Source organism: Rattus norvegicus, chromosome 1 (genome assembly GCF_036323735.1).
Source record: "Rattus norvegicus strain BN/NHsdMcwi chromosome 1, GRCr8, whole genome shotgun sequence".
NCBI lineage: Eukaryota > Metazoa > Chordata > Mammalia > Rodentia > Muridae > Rattus > Rattus norvegicus.
In genome coordinates, this window is record NC_086019.1 from 136,821,223 (window position 1) to 136,842,172 (window position 20,950).

Here is a 20,950-nt window from a genome sequence, read left to right on the forward strand (position 1 = left end):
ACAGACACAGGTAGACTCACTCTTTTCACCAGCTCTGTGGGCATCATGAAACTCAGGGTCATTTTTGAAACAACGTAATATTTCATAACTGGCCCTGGGCAGGAGTTAGTGGCAGGGGCAGGAGGAGTTGTGAGAGGCCGTTCCGAATCCCTGGCTCCATCTCTTTCCAGCAGAGTGACTCTGGGCCGTAAACTTGCAGTTTTTCCGGGTGAGTGGGAGGCTGCCTATACTGGGCTATTCTTTCCTTTTTATTGCGCTGGAACAAGAAACTGTGGAGTCTACTCCTGTTTGTCTTTGAAGAGGAGGAACAAGGAGGAGAGGTTGCCCGTCTTTAACTGGAGCACGGCAGGTGGTTTTGTACAGCGAGTGGCGCCCTATCCCTGCATGGAACCAGGCCGCACAATCCATGTGTTTGCCAGGTTTGATGGAAGGATATGCAAATCTGACTCAATTCACAGCCTCCCTTAACAGCTCAGTTGTAATTGCATCTAATTGAGGCTTATTCATAAATGTCACTGATGTGAAAAAAAAAAAAACTGCAAGTGTAGGGGAGTCCACCTCAAAGAAGGATGATTACTTCACCGGTGGAAACCCCACTGAAGAACATCACCGTTGCTAGGACAACGGAGAATGAAGCTGGTTGCCCACGGTTACCCATGTACCAAATGTCATCGAGTGTGAGTGTTAGCTTTGAATGGGCCTCAGGAGCACAATGAGGAAGGGCAATAGGAACTGCCTAAGTGAGTATGAATGGGACAGCGTGTCCTTGCACCCTCCCCTGCCTCAGGAGTCTCAGAGCCCCCCTCCCCCCTTTCCCAGCCTTGTCAACTTACTGAAGAACCTGTTGTTCATTGGAACCTAAAGGTCCTCAAACGACACTTCCTTCAAAAGCCATCTTTTGGGGATGGGGTGGGGGCGAGTTCTTTCTTTTTTTTTTTTTTAAGATTTTTTTTTTTATTATTTATAAGTACACTGTAGCTGTCTTCAGACACACCAGAAGAGGGCACCAGATCTCATTACAGATGGTTGTGAGCCACCATGTAGTTGCTGGGCTTTGAACTCAGGACCTCTGGAAGAGCAGTCAGTGCTCTTAACCACCGAGCCATCTCTCCAGCCCGAGTTCTTTCTCTTTAAAAATTTGTTAAGAGGCCGGAGAGACAGCTAGCTCAGTAGCAAAGAGCACATACCTGCTCTTCCTGAAGAGCTAACTTACTCAGTTCTCAGTATCTGGGTTGGGTAGCTTACAATCACTTGTAAATTCAGTTCTAAGGGATCCAACACCCTCTTCTGGCCTCCTGGGGCATCTGCATACACATAACATTCATCTTCATGCACACACATGTAAATATGTATGTATATGTATACATATATATGTATGTATGTGTATATATACATATATATGAAAATATATATGGAAAAATACATGTATATATGAAAAATATATATTTAGACAGGCTTTCTCTGTATAGCCTTGGCTATCCTGAAACTAGCTCTGTAGACCAGGCTAGCCGTGAATTCAGAGGTCTGCCTGCCTCTCTCCTGAATGCTGGGGTTAAAAGTGTGCCCTGTGGGCTGGAGAGATGGCTCAGTGGTTAAGAAGATCTTCCAGAGGTCCTGAGTTCAAATCCCAGCAACCACATGGTGGCTCACAACCATCTGTAATGGGATCTGATGTACTCTTCTGGTGTGTCTGAAGACAGAGACAGTGTACTTGTATATAATAAATAAATAAGTGAATTTTTAAAATGTGTGCACTGTGCCCAACTATATACTATATAGAGATAATTAAGAAATTATTTTTAGAGTGAGCTATGTGTAATGATTTCAAGATGTAGAATTACTGGGCCGATTTGTATAGATTTGTAATTCTAACTTGTAATTCTAACTTCTGTATTGCTCTGCATTATCAGGAGCAGAGTACGTAAAAATTTCTCATGGTTTAAAGGCTGTCACTTTCCTTGGTGCGCTTTGTCCCACGGGGGAAATGTATGCAACTAGTTTCTCCAAATGTTGCGAAGATTGCCCGTTGCTGCCTTCTCTCTCTGCTTCTAGAGAAAGCTTCACAGAGGCCCGCTCGATTTTCAACAGTTTATCCACCACTTCCGGTCGGTTCCCTCCGTGTTCACAGATGGACCAGAACCCTGGGCGTATGCCTTGGATGTGTTCCAAGAATACTCACGGTCTCACGCATAACAAAACGTCACACACGGATCAGGAACACAGGGTGGTGTCTGCTGATTGTGGAAGAATTAAACATCCGCACAGCCCAAATCTAGATTTCAGGTCCCTCCTTCCTTCTTTTACTCCTTCCATCGTTCGTTCTTTTTTTAAAAGCAGGATCTTACTCCATCACCCTGCCTGTCCCAGCTTGTAGCACTGAGGGGCTGTGACCTGGAAGGGTAAGGTGAGCTAAAGACCTTTTCTCACTGCAGCGGCTGTTGGCCCTGGTGTTTATCACAGCACATCATGATATCACTCTTCTCCCCAGACCCCTCATTTTTCACAAATCTCTTCCAATTTTCATATCTTTTTGTTTTTGCTGTTTTTCTGTAACCTACCAGGTCTAATCAGGGCATGCTCATGAATGGGGTGACATTGATTGGAGCACGGGCAAGTCACTAGTGGCTGTAACACTGAATTCAATGGCACCCTTTCTCAGGAACCAGGAACTGCCACTGGGCTCTCAGGGAGGAGGGTACAGGTTCACGAGCTCCTCCCTCCACCTTTAAAAAAATGTATTCTAGTTTTTCCTTTTTTATTGAGATAGGGTTTCCTGTGTATCCCTGGATGTTCTGGAACTCACTCTGTAAACCAGGCTGTCCTTGAACTCAGATCCACCTGCCCCTGCCTCCTGAGTGCTGGGATTAAAGGAGTGAGCCACCATCGTCTGGTATGGTGATTATTATTTTTATCTGTGACACTAGAGATGGAATCCAGGGCCTAGAGTCCAGGGCCTAGGGTGTGCTAGGCAATTGTTCAAGCCCTGAGAACGTCCTGGTTCTTTTTTTCTTTGGTTCTTTTTTTCGGAGCTGGGGACCGAACCCAGGACCTTGCGCTTCCTAGGCAAGCGCTCTACCACTGAGCTAAATCCCCAACCCCGAGAACGTCCTGGTTCTTAATTTTTCTCCTTCCTTCCCGCTTTCTTCCTCATCTTCCTCCTCCTTATTTTGAACTAGGGGGTGAGTTTTTTTTTTTTTTAAGATTTATTTATTTTTATTAATATGAGTACGCTGTAGTTATGTTCAGACACACCAGAAGAGGGCATCAGATCCCATTACAGATGGTTGTGAGCCACCATGTGGTTGCTGGGAATTGAACTCAGTCAGTGCTCTTAACCGTTAAGCCATTTCTTTAGCCCGGGGATGAGGTTTTGTTATGAGGAAGTAGGGAAGAGCACTGAGGCTCAGGGGGTTTACAAGGTCATGGCAGTCACAAGTTTGCAAGACTCCTCCTCTACAGTATATAAGCAGTAACCAGTTGCTGGAGAGAAGAGACTTTGAGGAGCTGCCAAAGAGGCAGCTTCCACGGGTCTTCATCAGTGCAGAGGAGGGTCTTTTGATGACACAACTGCCTTTAAACAGCCATGCTCCTGCAAGAAACCCCAATGAAGCTGGGCCGTTGTGATGGTTTGTATATGCTTGGCCCAGGGAGTAGCACCATTAGAAGGTGTGGCCTTTGATAGTTATGGACTCTAACCCTCTGAAACCATAAGCCCCTAACAGAGGCTTTCTTCTATGAGTTGCCTTGGTTACCATGCCTTATCACAGCAATAGGAAAGTAACTAAGACACATACCATCCGTACTCAGTTAAATTTACTTATTTCACGTTTCTACATAACACTCATAACTTTTTTTTTGTTAAAGATTTATTCATTTATTATATATAAGCACACTGTAGCTGTCTTCAGATACACCAGAAGAGGGCATCAGATCTCTTTACAGATGGTTGCGAGCCACCATGTGGTTGCTGGGAATTGAACTCAGGACCTCTGGAAGAGCAGTCGGGGCTCTTAACCGCTGAGCCATCTCTCCAGCCCCCACTCATAACTTTTTAATTTGTCTGACGAAAATGATAAGAATATATTGTAAAAAAGAATAAAGGTGTGACCCTGTTGGAGTAGGTGTGTCACTGTGGGTGTGGGCTTTTTTTTTTTTTTTTTTTTTTTTTTTGGTTTTTTTTTTTGGAGCTGGGGACCGAACCCAGGGCCTTGCGCTTCCTAAGCAAGCGCTCTACCACTGAGCTAAATCCCCAACCCTTTACTCTGTTTTTAAATTTTTATTTATTTATTAGTTTTTTGAGACATTGTTTTTCTTTGTAGCATGGACTGTCCTGGACCTGTATAAACTAGGCTAGTCTCCACCTCACAGAAATTTGTTTGTCTCTGACTTCTGAGCACTTGGATTAAAGATGTGCTACGCCAGGCCCCGGTATTGCCTTACTTTTGAGACAGACTGTCACTGAACTTGTAGCCCATCAGATTGGCCAGGGTGACTCACTAATGAGCTCTGGGGATTTGCCTCTCTCCTGTGCTCCTCGCCCGCCCCCCATGCCGAGGTGTCAGATCCTGCTGTGGCCAGCTTTCTCTTGGATGCTGGAGATCTCAACTCAGCTCTTCAAGCAAGCACTGACCGGACCACCTCCCCGGCTCTGAATTACAGATATATAGTGGAAGAAAACAAGCTCTCTGACAGGAAAGAGGGTGGAAACTGTAAAAACACAGCGTCTGGAGGAGATGGAGGCCACTAGAGTCTGGAGAGTTGGAGAGGTTTAAGGTTGCACCTAGGTTGGAGAAGCCTTAGAAACAGAAACAAAAGCCAAGTAAGCAAGATGGGGGCAAATCCTTTTTGCCATTTCCCAACCTTAACCTAGAATATTTCCATTATTTCTGTTTCTCGGGTGGGAGGGGAGTTGGGAGAACGAGGACAACGACAAGAAGACAAGATTGTCAGGAAAAAGGGAAGTGAGCTAAAGAAAGCAGGAATGCAGACTGAGAAGGAGAACACTCAGACTCAAGGTGGCTCCTGCTCTTGGGCTGGGCCTCTGGCCAGCCCGAGAGGGACCGTACACCTGGACTGGCTGGCTTTAAGTATTTAATTCCTTCCTTCGGACTCTCCAACTAATGAATATCCACTTTGATAACCTGTTCCCTACCCCCAGTGGAAAATTTCCCTGTAAAACATGAGTTTGGGTAAAGTTTTACTTCATTTAAAATAAGTAGCAGTGGTTAAAAGTATCTAGGAGTGAGAGATTAAACCAATTGTATTCAACATACTGGACCAAACGTTTGGCTTCCTGGATGTCAGCAGCTAGGAAGAAATCCACTCCTTAATGAGGAATTTTACCAACTAGGGATTGATATGCAAATGTATGCAAATGACAATTCCCCCTGAGGCCTCTTGAGACAGGGATTCGGTCTTAACAGGATTACCTCACTGGGCCAATTTAGTTGGGTAGAAAAGCCATTGCAAATGGGATTTTCATATTAATAAAAGCTGCTGTGGATTGAGTATCAGGTCTTGATGTATCTATTTATAACTCTCTTAACATGGCGGGGATTAAATAGCAGACAGAGCTTTGCAGTTGGAAATCAGGCTTGCTTTCAGTGCCAAGGCATTCAAAAGCAAGAATCTTTCTTTCTCTCTTTCTTTCTCTCTCTCTCTTTCTTTCTTTCTCTCTCTCCCTCCCTCCCTCTCTCTCTCTCTCTCTCTCTCTCTCTTTCTTTCTTTCTTTCTTTCTTTCTTTCTTTCTTTCTTTCTTTCTTTCTTTCTTTCTTTCTGTTTGCTTTTTAAGACTGGGTCTCATTTAGCCCAGAGTGGGCTCAAATTCAATATGTAATCAAGGATAAACCGATCTTCCTGCCTCAACCTCCCCCATGCTGGACTTATAAGCGTGTGCTATCTGGTCCAGCCGAGAGTCAAATCTTAGACAAGATAATGTTCTCTCTTTACCACGAAAGGAGAACCACCAGTCACTCTAAAGACTGTGTCCAAATAATGAAATAAAACATTAGTGTCTTAATTTTAATTGTAGGCCATTTACAGAGTACATGACAGGACTTTTCTGTTTGATTTTAGTTTATTTTTCCTCCACTCTGAGACAGGGTTTTTCTGTGTAGCCCTTGCTGTCTTGGAACTCACTGTGTGGATAAGACTGGCTTTGGCTTTGAACTCAGAGATCTGCCTGCCTCTGCCTCCTGAGTGCTGGGACTAAAGGTGTGCACCACCACTGCCAGGCTTACTTTTTCATTTAATTTGATTTTTTTTTTTTGAGACAGGGTCTCACTTTTTGCCCTGAATATTCTGGAATTCATAGAGACCTACTTTCTTCTGTCTTCTGAGTGCTGGGTTAAAGGTGTGTTCTAACCTGCTTATTAAACAGAAAAAAAAAAAAAAAAAAGTCTAACATACTATGCCCGTGCCTATAATTTAGCACTCAGGAGGCCGAGGTATGAAGATTATTGTTAAGTTCTGTTCAGCCTGTGCTGCAAAACGTATTTACACGTCAGCCTAGGCTAGGACGAGTCTGTTTCAAAAAGATTTAAAAACGTTGTTTGGGAGATAAAACCTAGGGTCTTGTGCATGCTAAGGCTAGCCCAGTGTGGGTTTGTTTTTTTATTAGTAATTCATAGAATTTTCTTCGCTCTGAAAACAGCTCCAAAGACCAATGACGTTCTAATCCACATCCTGACCACATCCCTATATTTTTCCTTGGTGATACAGGCCCTTGACAGAGATGCTCTAACACTCCCTTCGGCAAGCAGGTCCAGATGTCAACCCCTGCGCTCTGGACGGATCCTGAAAGAACTATGAACGGTCATCGCCCTTGGCTGAGTTCAGCCTCGGCTGAAGCTCTGACCCAGTGGGAAAACCGATTGCCCTTAACATAAAGATACTGTCCTCAGAAAAACATGGTCTCCTTAGCCTCGGGTCTCATGGCTTACTTGATCCCAAGTGCACTCTCTCCTTTAACAGGACCAAGAAATGCACACCGAAATGGAAATAAGGAAAGCACCACTCTTGAAGTTAGCCTGACTGGGCTTGGGCAAGTGGGGGACATTGCCGGTCCTCCAGGAGTTTCACATCGTAGGAGAGGGTGCACTCCCAAGAGAGGTCAGAGCCACAGCTGCCTTAACCACTGGGACCCAAAGCCCCTTCAAGTCTCCCGGGTATTGACAAACAGCTTTCAGATGCTTTGAGACTATGGGTCCCAGCTCAAGGAAGTGTGGGTCCTCTGAGATGATCACAGGTGGGGAGAGGGCTGGAACAGTCTGTGTGATCTCCGGAGGCAGGGGCTCCGAACTTCTTGCTATACCGTTTGCAGGGATTGCTATAGCTCAGATCAGTTTGCACAGCTCCAGCCTCAGGCGGTTCGCGGGAGTGCCTTGTTCTCCAAAAGGCTGAGCAGTGCCACACCTACCTACGAATTCAGCACGTCCAACCGCCCACCTTTTAGCTAGAGTTGGAGTTTATGCAGTTCCTTCAGATCTTCTATTTCTTCGGGGAGAAGCTGAGTCCCAGAAAGGCGAAGGAAGTGTCCTGGTCCCCACTGCAAGTCCACGACAGAGCAGACTGGAGCCTGAACCTCCAGACCTTATTAGCCCAGTGTATTTTTGAACTGGTAATAGTCTAACCATTATACATATTAATGGCATAGAGTGTAATAATACTTTGATACGCATAGATTGCATATTTAAATAAGGCTAAACCTATTTATCTCACAGTTATGAGTTCTTTATGGCGAAAACTTCCAGGTCCTTTTTTTTTTTTTTTCAGCTTTTGAGTTCTGTAGCAGTGTTACTGACAGTCACCGCTCTGTGCAATGGCATGCAGGGTTTCCTGCTTTTCTCTGACTGTAGCTCAGTCCCTACTGATTGGTCTTTCCCATCCCTCACTCTATATCCCCCCAGCTCTGGTGATCACCATTCTACAGTTTTATTTATTTTTTATGCACATGAGTTCAGGGTCCAAGGAGGTAGGAAGCATCAGATCCATGGGAGCTGGAGTTACGGATGGTTGATGTACGTTCTGGGAACTCAGGTCCCCTGGAAGAACAGCACATAAGAATTTAATTACTGAACCATCTCTCCAGCGTGTCTACTCTAACAGGCTCTCAGACTTTATTAGGTCCCTACACCTAAGCACATCTGACGCCATGATAGAGGCGACATCACCAAGCACATAGGCAGCGATGCTTGACAAAACAGGAACAATGGATAAATCAATGTTGCCAGGATGTAGCTGGAAAGTCTCTAGATGTCCTTGTCAGACACGAGACAAAGCTCCCTCAGTACCTATGGCTCCTCCCAGCACTACTCACCCCGCCCCCTCCTCCAAACCTCTCCCTCCTAGGGGCGGGGCTTTGCTTTTTGCTTCCCTCCCCACAGCTTCTGATTTCTGTTTAACTCAGCCATTTTGGCTAAGAACTGTTTTGGTTCTTCACCTCTCTTTGCTCCTGGTTGTCGCTCTCGCTCTCGTGCCAGCTCTCGCATCTCATGGCCCAGTCCAGTTTGGACCTTTCCAGATGCCTCTGGCGTTCGGCGTTCTCTCTCTCTCTCTCTCTCTCTCTCTCTCTCTCTCTCTCTCTCTCTTTCTCTCTCTCTCTCTCATCTATAATAAAACCGGTCTCAACCGCACCGGCAGCCACATCCTCATTTTTATTCAGCACTAACCTCGTGTTTTGGCTTCTGTGGTTCTGTTTCTTGCTAACTGTTCTTGCCAACCGCAGTGTGTCGACCCAGGATATGTTTTTTTTTTGTGCTTAAATGACCAAGAACAGTGAGATTTGGTGCCGCACGATTTGGGCAAGTTCCAGTGCAGCTGGTGAATTAAGCCTTTCTATTGGGCTTGTGCCCATGTGTCTTCTGTGGGAGGATCATGCAATATAGGTGGTTCCGTTCTAGATGATATTTTTTTTTTCCAGCACTGGAGTTTCTAGTACCCTCCATGCTTCCACGGGGAGAGAATAGCTTTTCTTTCCTTGTCTCCTATTGACCTCACACTTACGATCTTTCCAACAGTGTCTTCTTATTGTTCCCTGAAAAACAGTGCCATAGGCTTGATGAACTGCCAGAGATTTGGTGTCTGTGGGCTTCGGGTTATTTTTATATGAAATTGTCTCAGGGAAACATGACAGCTGTTTAAGTGTGTTCCAACCACACAATGCTTTGGCGTTTCTAGGGCTAATAGGCTAGAGATGAGAAAAAGAAAGAGCATATTTGTTAATTATTATTTACACAATGCATTTTATGAGTCGACATAAATTATGTGTGGTTGACCTTTAATGAATATAGGCTTAATTAGATAATTTCATTGTGTTTAAAGACACAACATAATTATTTTCATATGCTCTTGTTTTTTTCCCCCATAAGTCTATGCATGCCTTTGCCGGCTGCTAAGGCCCACATGTATTACCTTCCCAGATAATTTCTTTTCAACTATTTTCTGGTTTGCGGTTTGCAGAAATCTGTTCTCACTGATGTATGGTACTACTTAATTGTTTAATTTCCTAGGATACACTACAGTGACTTTTGCTTTAATGGAGACCTGTATTTCCAAAAGACTTAAACTTCGTGACCTGACATGAGAATTTTTTCAGTAGCACCTTGTGGCTAGGCTCTTTATCATCTTAGGCAGTCACTGAGTGTAAGTGTGGAGGCAGCGAGGGTTCGGCCCTCTAGTGTTGGTTCATGGAAATGCAGGCTAATTTAGGACAAACCAGCTTGACTTGAATTGGGTTAGGGGTTCTTGCTACTCTTGAGGAGATGTGGAGTTTAGTTCCCAGAACCTATTTATTTTGTTTTTTTTTCTTCTCTCGTATGTTACATGGTTACATCCCAAATGCAGTTTCCCCTCCCTCCACTCTTCCCAGTCCTTCCCCTTCTGCTGACCCGGTCCCAACCCACTCCTCCTCTGATTCCCTTTAAAAACAAAACAAAACAAAACAAAATTAACAACAACAACAACAACAACAACAACAACAAAAACCAAACAAACAAAGTAGAGAAACTGAGCAGGACTCCTGTGGATATTAACCAAACACAGTATAACAAATTACAGCAGGACTAGGCACAAACCCTCATAAGGCTGGACGAGGCAACCCAGTAGGAGGAAAAGAGTCCCAAGAACAGGCAAAAGGGTCAGGACCGCCCCCTGCCCCCCACGCACAGTTAGGAGTCCCACAGGAACACTCACTTATACAATCATAGCATAAGAGGACCTAGCTGAGACCCATACCGGGTCTGTGATTGCTGCTTCAGTCTCTGTGGTGCTCCACAAGCCCTGTTCTCCGGGGATTCTCCACCCCTCTGGCTCCCGCGATCCTTTCCCCTCTTCTGTGGGGTTCCCCTTGCTCTCCCTAGTGTTTGACTCTAAGTCTTTGTGTGTGTTCCCATCAGTTGCTGGATGATGCTTCTCTGATGACGGCTGGGCTAGACACGGATCAATGAGTATAGCAGAATACCATTAGGAATCATCATTTTATTGACTTTTTTTTTCCAGTCCTGTTTGGTTTTATTCTGGGTCTCTGGGCTGTCCAGCCTCTGGTTCCTGGCCATCCAGGTAATGTCAGATGTGGGCTCCCTCTCGTGGCGGGGGCATCAAGTTGGACCAGTCATTGTTTGGCCACTCCCACAAGTTCTGTGCCACCATTACCCCAGCACATCTTGGAGGCTGGTTTCCCGTACTTATCTAGGGAGACTTACAACTGCCTGTGACTCCAGTTCCAGGAGATGGGATGCTTGCTTCTGGCCTCTGTAGAGACCAGGCACAAACATGGCTTACATGCATGCAGGTACTCACATACACATACAATTAAAAACCAATCACTCATCACTCACTCACTCCTCACTCACTCACTCACTCACTCATCACTCACTCACTCATCACTCACTCACTCATCAACCACTCATCACTCACTCACTCACTCATCATCACTCACTCATCACTTACTCACTCACTCATCACTCACTCACTCACTTACTCATCACTCACTCACTCACTCATCAACCACTCATCACTCACTCATCAACCACTCATCACTCACTCACTCACTCACTCACTCACTCACTCATCACTCACTCATCACTCACTCACTCATCACTCACTCACTCACTCATCACTCACTTACTCATCACTCACTCATCACTCACTCACTCACTCACTCATCACTCACTCATCACTCACTCATCACTCACTCACTCACTCATCATCACTCACTCATCACTTACTCACTCACTCACTCATCACTCACTCATCACTTACTCACTCACTCACTCATCACTCACTCACTCACTCACTCATCAACCACTCATCACTCACTCACTCACTCATCATCACTCACTCATCACTCACTCACTCACTCATCACTCACTCACTCACTCACTCATCAACCACTCATCACTCACTCATCAACCACTCATCACTCACTCACTCACTCATCACTCACTCATCACTCACTCACTCATCACTCACTCATCACTCACTCACTCATCACTCACTCACTCACTCATCACTCACTCACTCATCACTCACTCATCACTCACTCACTCACTCATCACTCACTCACTCACTCATCACTCACTCACTCACTCATCACTCACTCACTCACTCATCACTCACTCACTCACTCATCACTCACTCACTCACTCATCACTCACTCACTCATCACTCACTCATCACTCACTCACTCATCACTCACTCACTCACTCATCACTCACTCATCACTCACTCACTCACTCATCACTCACTCACTCACTCATCACTCACTCACTCACTCACTCATCACTCACTCACTCACTCACTCATCACTCACTCACTCACTCATCACTCACTCACTCACTCACTCACTCATCACTCACTCACTCATCACTCACTCACTCACTCATCACTCACTCACTCACTCACTCACTCACTCACTCACTCACTCACTCATCACTCAATCAAAGTAGAGGACTGTGTTCCATAAGTCCAGGCTGGGAAGTCTGACAGGAGGAGGGTGGAGGATGATCTGGCCAGACTCCGGAGGTTCCTCTCTTGAAGACTTTGAAAATGTTCAGGGCACTGTGAGACTCATTCTTGATAAGATAGTGATTTTTAGTACTTCAAAAAGAAAAGCTCTCTCTCTCTCTCTCTCCTCTCTCTCTCTCTCTCTCTCTCTCTCTCTCTCTCTCTCTCTCTCTCTCTCTCTCTCTCTTCTTCTCTGTCCCTCTCTTTTCTCTCTACATGTTCCCAGGTGGCCTCTTCCCTTCCTTCTCCTCTCTGTTCTTCTCTGTCCCCTCTCTTTCTCTGCCTCTCCTTCTTTCTCAGTACCCCTTGTCATGCCCCAGAGTAAACTTCATTTAAAAAAAGAAAAGCTGGGAAATGCGAACTTAGGCTGTTACACAACTGCTGGGGTCTGTTCTCGCAGCCCGCCCGCCCGGCAGTCTGTCAGCAGCGTCGCCGCCTCCTCAGCTGTCCCGGGGAGTCTTGGGCCCTTGGTTGCTGTCGCCGTCTGTTCGTGCCTCTCAGGAGCTCCGTCCGCCTGTTCAGGCCGCCCCGACCGTCCGTCCGCCTCTCTTCCCCGCGCTGCCTCTGAGCCCGCAGCGGGGACCATCTCCACAACTCCCAGATCGAAGCGGATTTCCGATTGAATGATTCTCATAAACACAAAGATAAACACAAAGATCGAGAACACCGGCATAAGGAGCACAAGAAGGATAAGGATAAGGACCGGGAAAAGTCTAAACATAGCAACAGTGAACATAAAGATTCTGAAAAGAAACACAAAGAGAAAGAGAAAACCAAACACAAAGATGGAAACTCAGACAAACATAAAGACAAACATAAAGACAGAGACAAGGAAAAACGAAAGGAGGAAAAGATTAGAGTTGCTGGGGATGCAAAAATAAAGAAGGAGAAGGAAAATGGCTTCTCTAGTCCACCACGAATTAAAGACGAGCCTGAAGATGATGGCTATTTTGCTCCTCCAAAAGAGGATATAAAGCCACTGAAGAGGCCTCGGGATGAAGATGATGCTGATTATAAGCCTAAGAAAATTAAGACAGAAGATATCAAGAAGGAGAAGGAACGAAAACTAGAAGAAGAAGAGGATGGCAAACTTAAAAAGCCCAAGAATAAAGATAAAGATAAAAAGGTTGCTGAGCCAGATAATAATAAGAAGAAGGCGAAAAAGGAAGAGGAGCAGAAGTGGAAATGGTGGGAAGAAGAACGCTATCCAGAAGGCATCAAGTGGAAATTCCTAGAACATAAAGGGCCTGTTTTCGCTCCACCGTATGAGCCTCTGCAAGAGGGTGTCAAGTTTTACTATGATGGTAAAGTTATGAAGCTGAGTCCCAAAGCAGAAGAAGTAGCTACATTCTTTGCAAAAATGCTTGACCATGAATATACTACTAAGGAAATATTCAGGAAAAATTTCTTTAAAGACTGGAGAAAGGAAATGACTAATGATGAAAAAAATACGATTACCAACCTAAGCAAATGCGACTTTACACAGATGAGCCAGTATTTCAAAGCTCAATCAGAAGCTCGGAAACAGATGAGTGTAGTGCCATATTGGATTTGGGCCTGGCCGCTTTGTAACTGCATGGCCACAGTAAAAGTCATGGGATTGTTGGACAGAGGCCTCTCCCATGTATTTACGGCACAGGAAGAAAAGACCAAGTAGTAAACACCCGATATCTCCACTGCATGACCTCTGCTGAGCCCGGCTGATGCATGTGGAACTGACACACCTGGACCACACCTGGGTGGTGGTCAATTTACTTCTGCCTTTTACTTCCTCAGCCTTTATCCTTGAGATTTAGGCTGGTCTTCTGGGATTTCTCCCTAATTAATTCAGGTCTCCTAGTTGGTCTTTTGTTACCGAAGTCACGAGCCAGGTAGTCACGAGCCAGGGTTTCCCACTGTGCTTCCCAGTTATTTTCTACCTGGAGACTTGGGTATATAAGTGGTGAATAAAGCTACAGGAGACTCTCACTATTCCTCTCACTCTCACTCTTCTTCCTCACTCTCACTCTTCCCTCCGCTCTCCATTTTCTCTCTCTCTCTCTCTCTCTCTCTCTCTCTCTCTCTCTCCCTCTCCCTCTCCCTCTCCCTCTCCTGGCTTGACACGATAACCCGTGTGTGTGTGTGTGTGTGTGTGTGTGTGTGTGTGTGTTTCTTTCATCCCGTAGGCTTTCGCCCGATTCTCGGAACCAGGTCGGTGCTGGCACCGACAAATGGAGGTCCCACGGAGATCAGAGAAGAAAGGGGGTACCACTGAAAGACCCCAGCTTAGCAGCAGTAACGCCATTTTGCAAGGCTATATTTAAGATGACTGGTTCAGAGAAAGGTTAGAACACTGAGTACACAGCGGCTGCCAAACAAGATGTGTTTGGTTGAAGGCCTGGCAACAGGAGGACTGCCGTTGAGCACCTGACAATGAGAAAAGCCCCGGGAGAGGTCCCACACCCTGGTGGGGGGCCGAGTCAGCCGTTATGTTCCAAGAAGGTAGCTAAGAAACTTGCCCCCAGGCTGAACCCTTGGGGGGCCGAGTCAGTCCTTATGTTTCAGGAAGGTAGCTAGGAAACTTGCCCCCGGGCTAAACCCTTGCCATATTAGAATCCACCAATTATATCCCTGTAACCATGCATCTGCTTCTGTATGCTTGCTTCTGCTCCCCAAAATCCTATAAAAGCCCATCCTTGGTTCCGTGGGGCGCGCCAGTCCCCCCAGTGACTGAAGCGCCCGCAGGTGCCTGTGCCTGTGTATCCCGACAATAAACCAAATCCTCTTGCTGATTGCATCCTGTGGTGTCTCGGTCTGGTCTTTGGAGTTAGAGGGTCTCCATCCCGAGGGAAAGTTCTCCCTGAGAGCTTTTCACCACCTACGGGACGTCCCTGGAGCCCGGCCGGCATAGGAGGAGAAGGGACGGATTGGACGTAAGATGGGTCAGGAAAGGCCTGGATGATTTGGGCTAGCCTGAGTAAAACTTGTCATAAAAAAGGGACAAGGTAACGGTAAAGTGTTTTTGCATATGTGTTCTGTTAGAGTTATATTTTAGTCTTTGGACCCTAGCTAGAGATAGTTTACACCCTAGACATGAGAGAGAATGGGTTGGGGAAAAACAGTCCTCCCGGACTCTCTGCGGTTGCTTTGGAGAAAGAAAAACCTTTTCAGAGCTCTCCTAGGAACAGAGGGAAAGCAGGAGACGTCCTGCCTCTCTGCTGGCTCCTATTGGAGAAATGCTTATTTCTGGTTCTGGGTTCCATAGGTAGGATATGTGGGTCCCTTCGGTGGGACACCTTCTAGTTTTTCCCTCTATGTCTATTGTTTGTCCTTGGTGCACCAAGCTGTCCATGTCTTTCAGTTTATGTCTGTGGTTTTTGTTTCTCGTTGTTTAAATGTTTTGTGTTTCATGTTTAAAAGAAAAGGTTAAAATTTTAAATGCTGGTTGATTCACCCATTGATGTAGTTTTAACTCCTTTCAAAAAAGGTACAAATAAATAAAAAGTTTCAATTGGCTTTTGGAGCCTACATCTGTAGCTAGAAGCCTAAATCTGCTGGGCAAGCTCCCCAGGGGGCTGGCTAAATGTTTACACTAGCCAATCTTAAAGGAGCCAGCAGCTCCTCAGCTTCTATGTTAAGGGAGCGGATGGCTGTTTCTCTTAGAAAAATCCCTGACTTATTAGACTTAGCAGGTGACAAGGTGCTTCTCTTAAAATCATAGCTAGAAAAGTAAAAATGGTGCTTGGTCTAAATATTAAAGATAGGTGTAGCCACTTCAATTTTGTTTCTGATTGGTTTTAAATGTATAAATATGCTCTACATGCCTTGGTTATGGACTATTGGCTTTTAGGTTATTGGATATGGTTAAAAAGGTATAATATTGGTAACAGAAAGTTGACATAAAGCTGGTAATTTAGATAGAGTCATTCTGGACAACATGTGGCATGAGCCAACCTAGGGAAACAGGTCTAAATTGAGATAATATTTTTATGGAATTCGTACTCTAGAAACCAGGCTTCTAAAAGAATTTAGGGCAATGTCTCTTTGTTGAGGTATTAGAGACCGCACCATTGTGCGTTCATATGTAGGAATTGGCAGTCAAACTTAGTAGCATGAAGGATAGACTCGGTGTTTTGGAGACTGGATTTTGGAGACTAGTTTGTTAGAGGTTAAGTTTTGCTTTCCATAGTTCTGGTTTGCCCTGAAGTTATCTGTATTTTAATGCTAATTCCACTGCCCCAAGGACAGCTGCCTAGTCACTACTCAGAACTCAGGTGACCTTGTGGTTGTGCTCTGGTGTTACAAGGAGAATTTAAGGATTGTGATTAAGGATTGCCAGTGTTACATTGAGTAACTCAAACTTATTTATAATTGAGAAAAAATCAAACAGGTAGAGATTGTTACAAGATTTACGAAGGATTAATGAGGTTTTAGAACTTGTGAGAGCATTATAGCCTGTTTGCTTACTTCAACCGCCATTCAAGATAGAGTTAGAGGATTGCTAACAGCCTTGTATTATGTAATTTTGTTACTTCTTCATTGTAAGAAGTTAGAACTTAAATCTTTCAATGTATATGGAAATTTTTACTACATACCTTTGCTCTCAAAATGAGCTTTAATATTTGGGGAGTAGCTGTTACACTACTCCAGAAAAGAATATTTGAAGCTAATTTTAAGCTTCTAAGGATATGTTAATTGCCAAAGTACCTCACCTTACCAGAGGACTTAACTTTGTTATCCTCATTGGAGATAAAGCTTCAGTTTTGTTAATACAGAATTGTAGGCTAGAGTCATGGAAGTATTTTATGGAGTTGATAACACACCCTCACGAAAAGAGGAAGACTCCATTTGCTTACTTTCAACTCCCAGCTTCACCCTGCCAGCTCAGAGATTTCTAGTAAGACTGAATCTGGACAATATTTACAAGATTTGACATTTCTAATTAATGCTTATGTTTAGGTAAATAAAGTTTGTGAGGTGCTAGAAAAATGGCTTAGTGGTTAAGAGCACTAAATACTGTTCCTTTATAGGACATTTAAGAACTCAAACTGGATTGCCTGGGCTCCTTAACAAGGGAGGACAAGATTCCAGACAGATTATAGGCCTTACATAAGAACACTTAGTCAAAAAAAAGATCTCATTCTTTATATATCCAATACAATTATGCTAGAGACAATAATTTGATATACAAGTCAATTTATAAATACAAGTGCTCAGTGTCCTCAATTTAATCCTCGAGGACTTACCTTAATAAATAATATCTTTACTATATCTTTATAAATAAAAAGGGGGAGTTATCCCTGTACGCTAAATAATGCTCCTTTTATTTCAATTTTAAAATTTGGATGCCAAGGTTTATGGCACCCTACAACTAGGCATACTTCTGCCTAGGTGAAATAGAAAGACCCACATATTGGCATGATCCTGTCCAGGTATTTTACATGGGGAAGAGGGAATGTTTGTGTTTTTTCTACAGAATGCTACAGGAGTGTGCCAGCTGCCTGAGAGTCTGGTGAGCCATGCTGATCCTGGGAGCATGAAGATTCAGCTCTCGTGGTTCTGGTTCCTGGAGTCATTCCTGTGCCCTTAGAGGAAGACGGAGGATTCCCCCTCATCTTTTGTCATCACAGAAATTCTGGCATTGCTGCAGTCAGTGTGTCCTGTCCCACCACGGCCTGCGCTCCGACCCTCTGTGCACTGCTGCTTCCTGGAAGCTGCTGTGGACTGGGGAACTCTGCCCTGGTTCTGCAGATCTCAGACTTGGTTCCATTGTCTGCTGGTTGTTCGAGAGAAGAATGACCGATCCTGAACTGTCCTGGGAAAGACCTTGGCATTTTCGCTGCTATTGTAGCAGCCATTTCTGCTGCAGCCATTGTGTCTGCAGTGTCTGGAGTTACCCTCCCCCAATCTATTGTTAGGCAAGCACAGTGGGTGAACTTTCTGGAGTAGTTGCTAACAATTGGGAATTCTAAATTTCACTATAGGAGCGGCTTGACTACGGCCCTTGGTGGTAGCAGCTGAGGAGAACCAGATGAGGTGCCCACTACTTATTGGGAGAGGCTCAACTTCCACAATCTCTTAAATTAATGCCATCTGGCCTCTGCTCCTTCGCCCCTGGGCTCAAGTAAGAGGAATGAGAAGATGACCTGATGCAGCTATTCTCAGCGACGGGCAACTTCCTCTGACCCTTGACCAATCTAAGACAGGAACCTTGGGGGCGACAAGGTGATCCTATGACAGATAAGGCTGGGGTTCGAGAGGTCGATCCTAAGACAGAGGTGGCTACACCCCGTTTAAACGTACGGGCCGGTCAAATGCTCCTCTGCCCAGTTTCTCCCCCAATAAACACACGTATAGCCCAGAACGGTGTGTTACAGCATAAGTTCACTTCTGGCCATTGGGGTGCAGTCCTAACTGCAAGAGTGGCTCGCCATGGCCGAGCTGGGCACTCTGTGAGGCATGTCTGATCTCTCTCAGACCACTACTTCCACCTAATGGTTTTTTATAAAAGAATAACGGGGGAGATGTAGTGCCATATTGGATTTGGGCCTGGCCGCTTTGTAACTGCATGGCCACAGTTAAAGTCATGGGATTGTTGGACAGAGGCCTCTCCCATGTATTTACGGCACAGGAAGAAAAGACCAAGTAGTAAACACCCGAGATCTCCACTGCATGACCTCTGCTGAGCCCGGCTGATGCATGTGGAACTGACACACCTGGACCACACCTGGGTGGTGGTCAATTTACTTCTGCCTTTTACTTCCTCAGCCTTTATCCTTGAGATTTAGGCTGGTCTTCTGGGATTTCTCCCTAATTAATTCAGGTCTCGTAGTTGGTCTTTTGTTACCGAAGTCACGAGCCAGGTAGTCACGAGCCAGGGTTTCCCACTGTGCTTCCCAGTTATTTTCTACCTGGAGACTTGGGTATATAAGTGGTGAATAAAGCTACAGGAGACTCTCACTATTCCTCTCACTCTCACTCTTCTTCCTCACTCTCACTCTTCCCTCCGCTCTCCATTCTCTCTCTCTCTCTCTCTCTCTCTCTCTCTCTCTCTCTCTCTCTTCCTCTCCTGGCTTGACACGATAACCTGTGTGTGTGTGTGTGTGTGTTTCTTTCATCCCGTAGGCTTTCGCCCGATTCTCGGTACCAGGTCGGTGCTGGCACCGACAGATGAGCAAGGAAGAAAAATTGAAAATCAAAGAAGAAAATGAAAAATTATTGAAAGAATATGGCTTTTGTGTAATGGATAATCATAAAGAGAGGATTGCCAACTTCAAGATAGAGCCTCCAGGGCTCTTCCGAGGCCGTGGCAACCACCCCAAGATGGGTATGCTGAAGAGAAGGATCATGCCTGAGGACATCATCATCAACTGTAGCAAAGATGCCAAGGTTCCTTCCCCTCCTCCTGGACATAAATGGAAGGAAGTTCGACATGATAACAAGGTTACTTGGCTGGTCTCCTGGACAGAGAATATCCAAGGTTCTATCAAATATATCATGCTGAATCCCAGTTCACGAATCAAGGGTGAGAAAGACTGGCAGAAGTATGAGACTGCTCGGCGACTGAAGAAGTGTGTGGACAAGATCCGAAATCAGTATCGGGAAGACTGGAAGTCCAAAGAAATGAAAGTTCGGCAGAGAGCTGTAGCACTGTACTTCATTGATAAGCTTGCTCTGAGAGCAGGCAATGAGAAGGAAGAAGGAGAGACAGCAGACACTGTGGGTTGCTGTTCACTTAGAGTGGAACACATCAATCTACACCCAGAATTGGATGGTCACGTGGTGGAGTTTGACTTTCCTGGGAAGGACTCAATCAGATACTATAACAAAGTCCCAGTTGAGAAACGAGTTTTTAAAAACTTACAACCATTTATGGAGAACAAGCAGCCTGAGGATGATCTTTTTGATCGACTTAATACTGGTATTCTAAATAAGCATCTTCAAGGTCTCATGGAGGGCTTGACTGCCAAGGTGTTCCGTACCTACAATGCCTCCATCACGCTGCAGCAGCAGCTTAAAGAGCTCACAGCCCCTGATGAGAATGTACCAGCAGATTCTATCTTATAACCGTGCCAATCGCGCTGTTGCAATTCTTTGTAACCACCAGAGGGCGCCACCAAAGACCTTTGAGAAGTCAATGATGAACTTGGCAGTCTAAGATTGATGCCAAGAAAGATCAGCTAGCAGATGCTCGAAAGGACCTGAAAAGCGCTAAGGCTGATGCCAAAGTCATGAAGGATGCAAAGACCAAGAAGGTAGTAGTCAAAAAAGAAGGCTGTACAGAGATTAGAAGAGCAGCTGATGAAGCTGGAGGTTCAAGCCACAGACCGAGAGGAGAACAAACAAATTGCCTTGGGGACCTCCAAACTCAATTACCTGGACCCTAGGATCACAGTGGCTTGGTGCAAAAAATGGGGGGTCCCAATCGAGAAGATTTACAACAAAACCCAGAGAGAGAAGTTTGCTTGGGCCATTGATATGACTGATGAGGACTACGAGTTTTGACCAGTCTCGGCAGGGGTTCTGTGAAAGGAACAGTGTGGTTTGGGGAAGATGGATAAACTGAGCCTCACTTGCCCTCACACTGGAGGGAGAGGCCACAAGTCTTAACAAACCAACATCTTTGCAAAAAGATAGACCTGGAGATATTATAAGGGAGAGCTGAGCCAGTTGTCCTATGGACAACTTATTTAAAAATATTTCAGATGTCAAAAAAAAAAAAAAAAAAGAAAAGCTTCAAAACTAAGATACTTGAGTGTAAAATATGCAATCTAAGAACAAACTGTCATAAATATTCACTTGTATAATTGGATTTTAGTGTTTCCTCACACCAAATATATAACTATATGAACTATCCTCAAACAACTATTTAACTCATGATAGAATTGTATATTGCACACACACACACACACACACACACACACACACACAGAGACACACACATACACAGAATTTTGTTTTTTTGAGA

At 44.9% G+C, this 20,950-nt stretch overlaps 1 long non-coding RNA gene and 1 pseudogene across 2 annotated transcripts; both read left to right on the forward strand.

Moving 5' to 3' along the window:
* Positions 1-563: 563 nt before the first annotated feature.
* LOC120099856 (uncharacterized) lies at positions 564-6,907 on the forward strand. The gene is made up of 2 exons (XR_010063069.1): positions 564-740; positions 6,721-6,907. It is a non-coding gene; the product is annotated as an uncharacterized LOC120099856 (long non-coding RNA).
* Positions 6,908-10,770: 3,863 nt separating this feature from the next.
* On the forward strand, positions 10,771-20,685 carry Top1-ps1 (DNA topoisomerase 1, pseudogene 1; annotated as a pseudogene). Its single transcript, XR_010062645.1, has 3 exons — positions 10,771-10,789; positions 12,573-13,540; positions 19,162-20,685. The product of XR_010062645.1 is annotated as a DNA topoisomerase 1, pseudogene 1 (transcript).
* Positions 20,686-20,950: the final 265 nt, after the last annotated feature.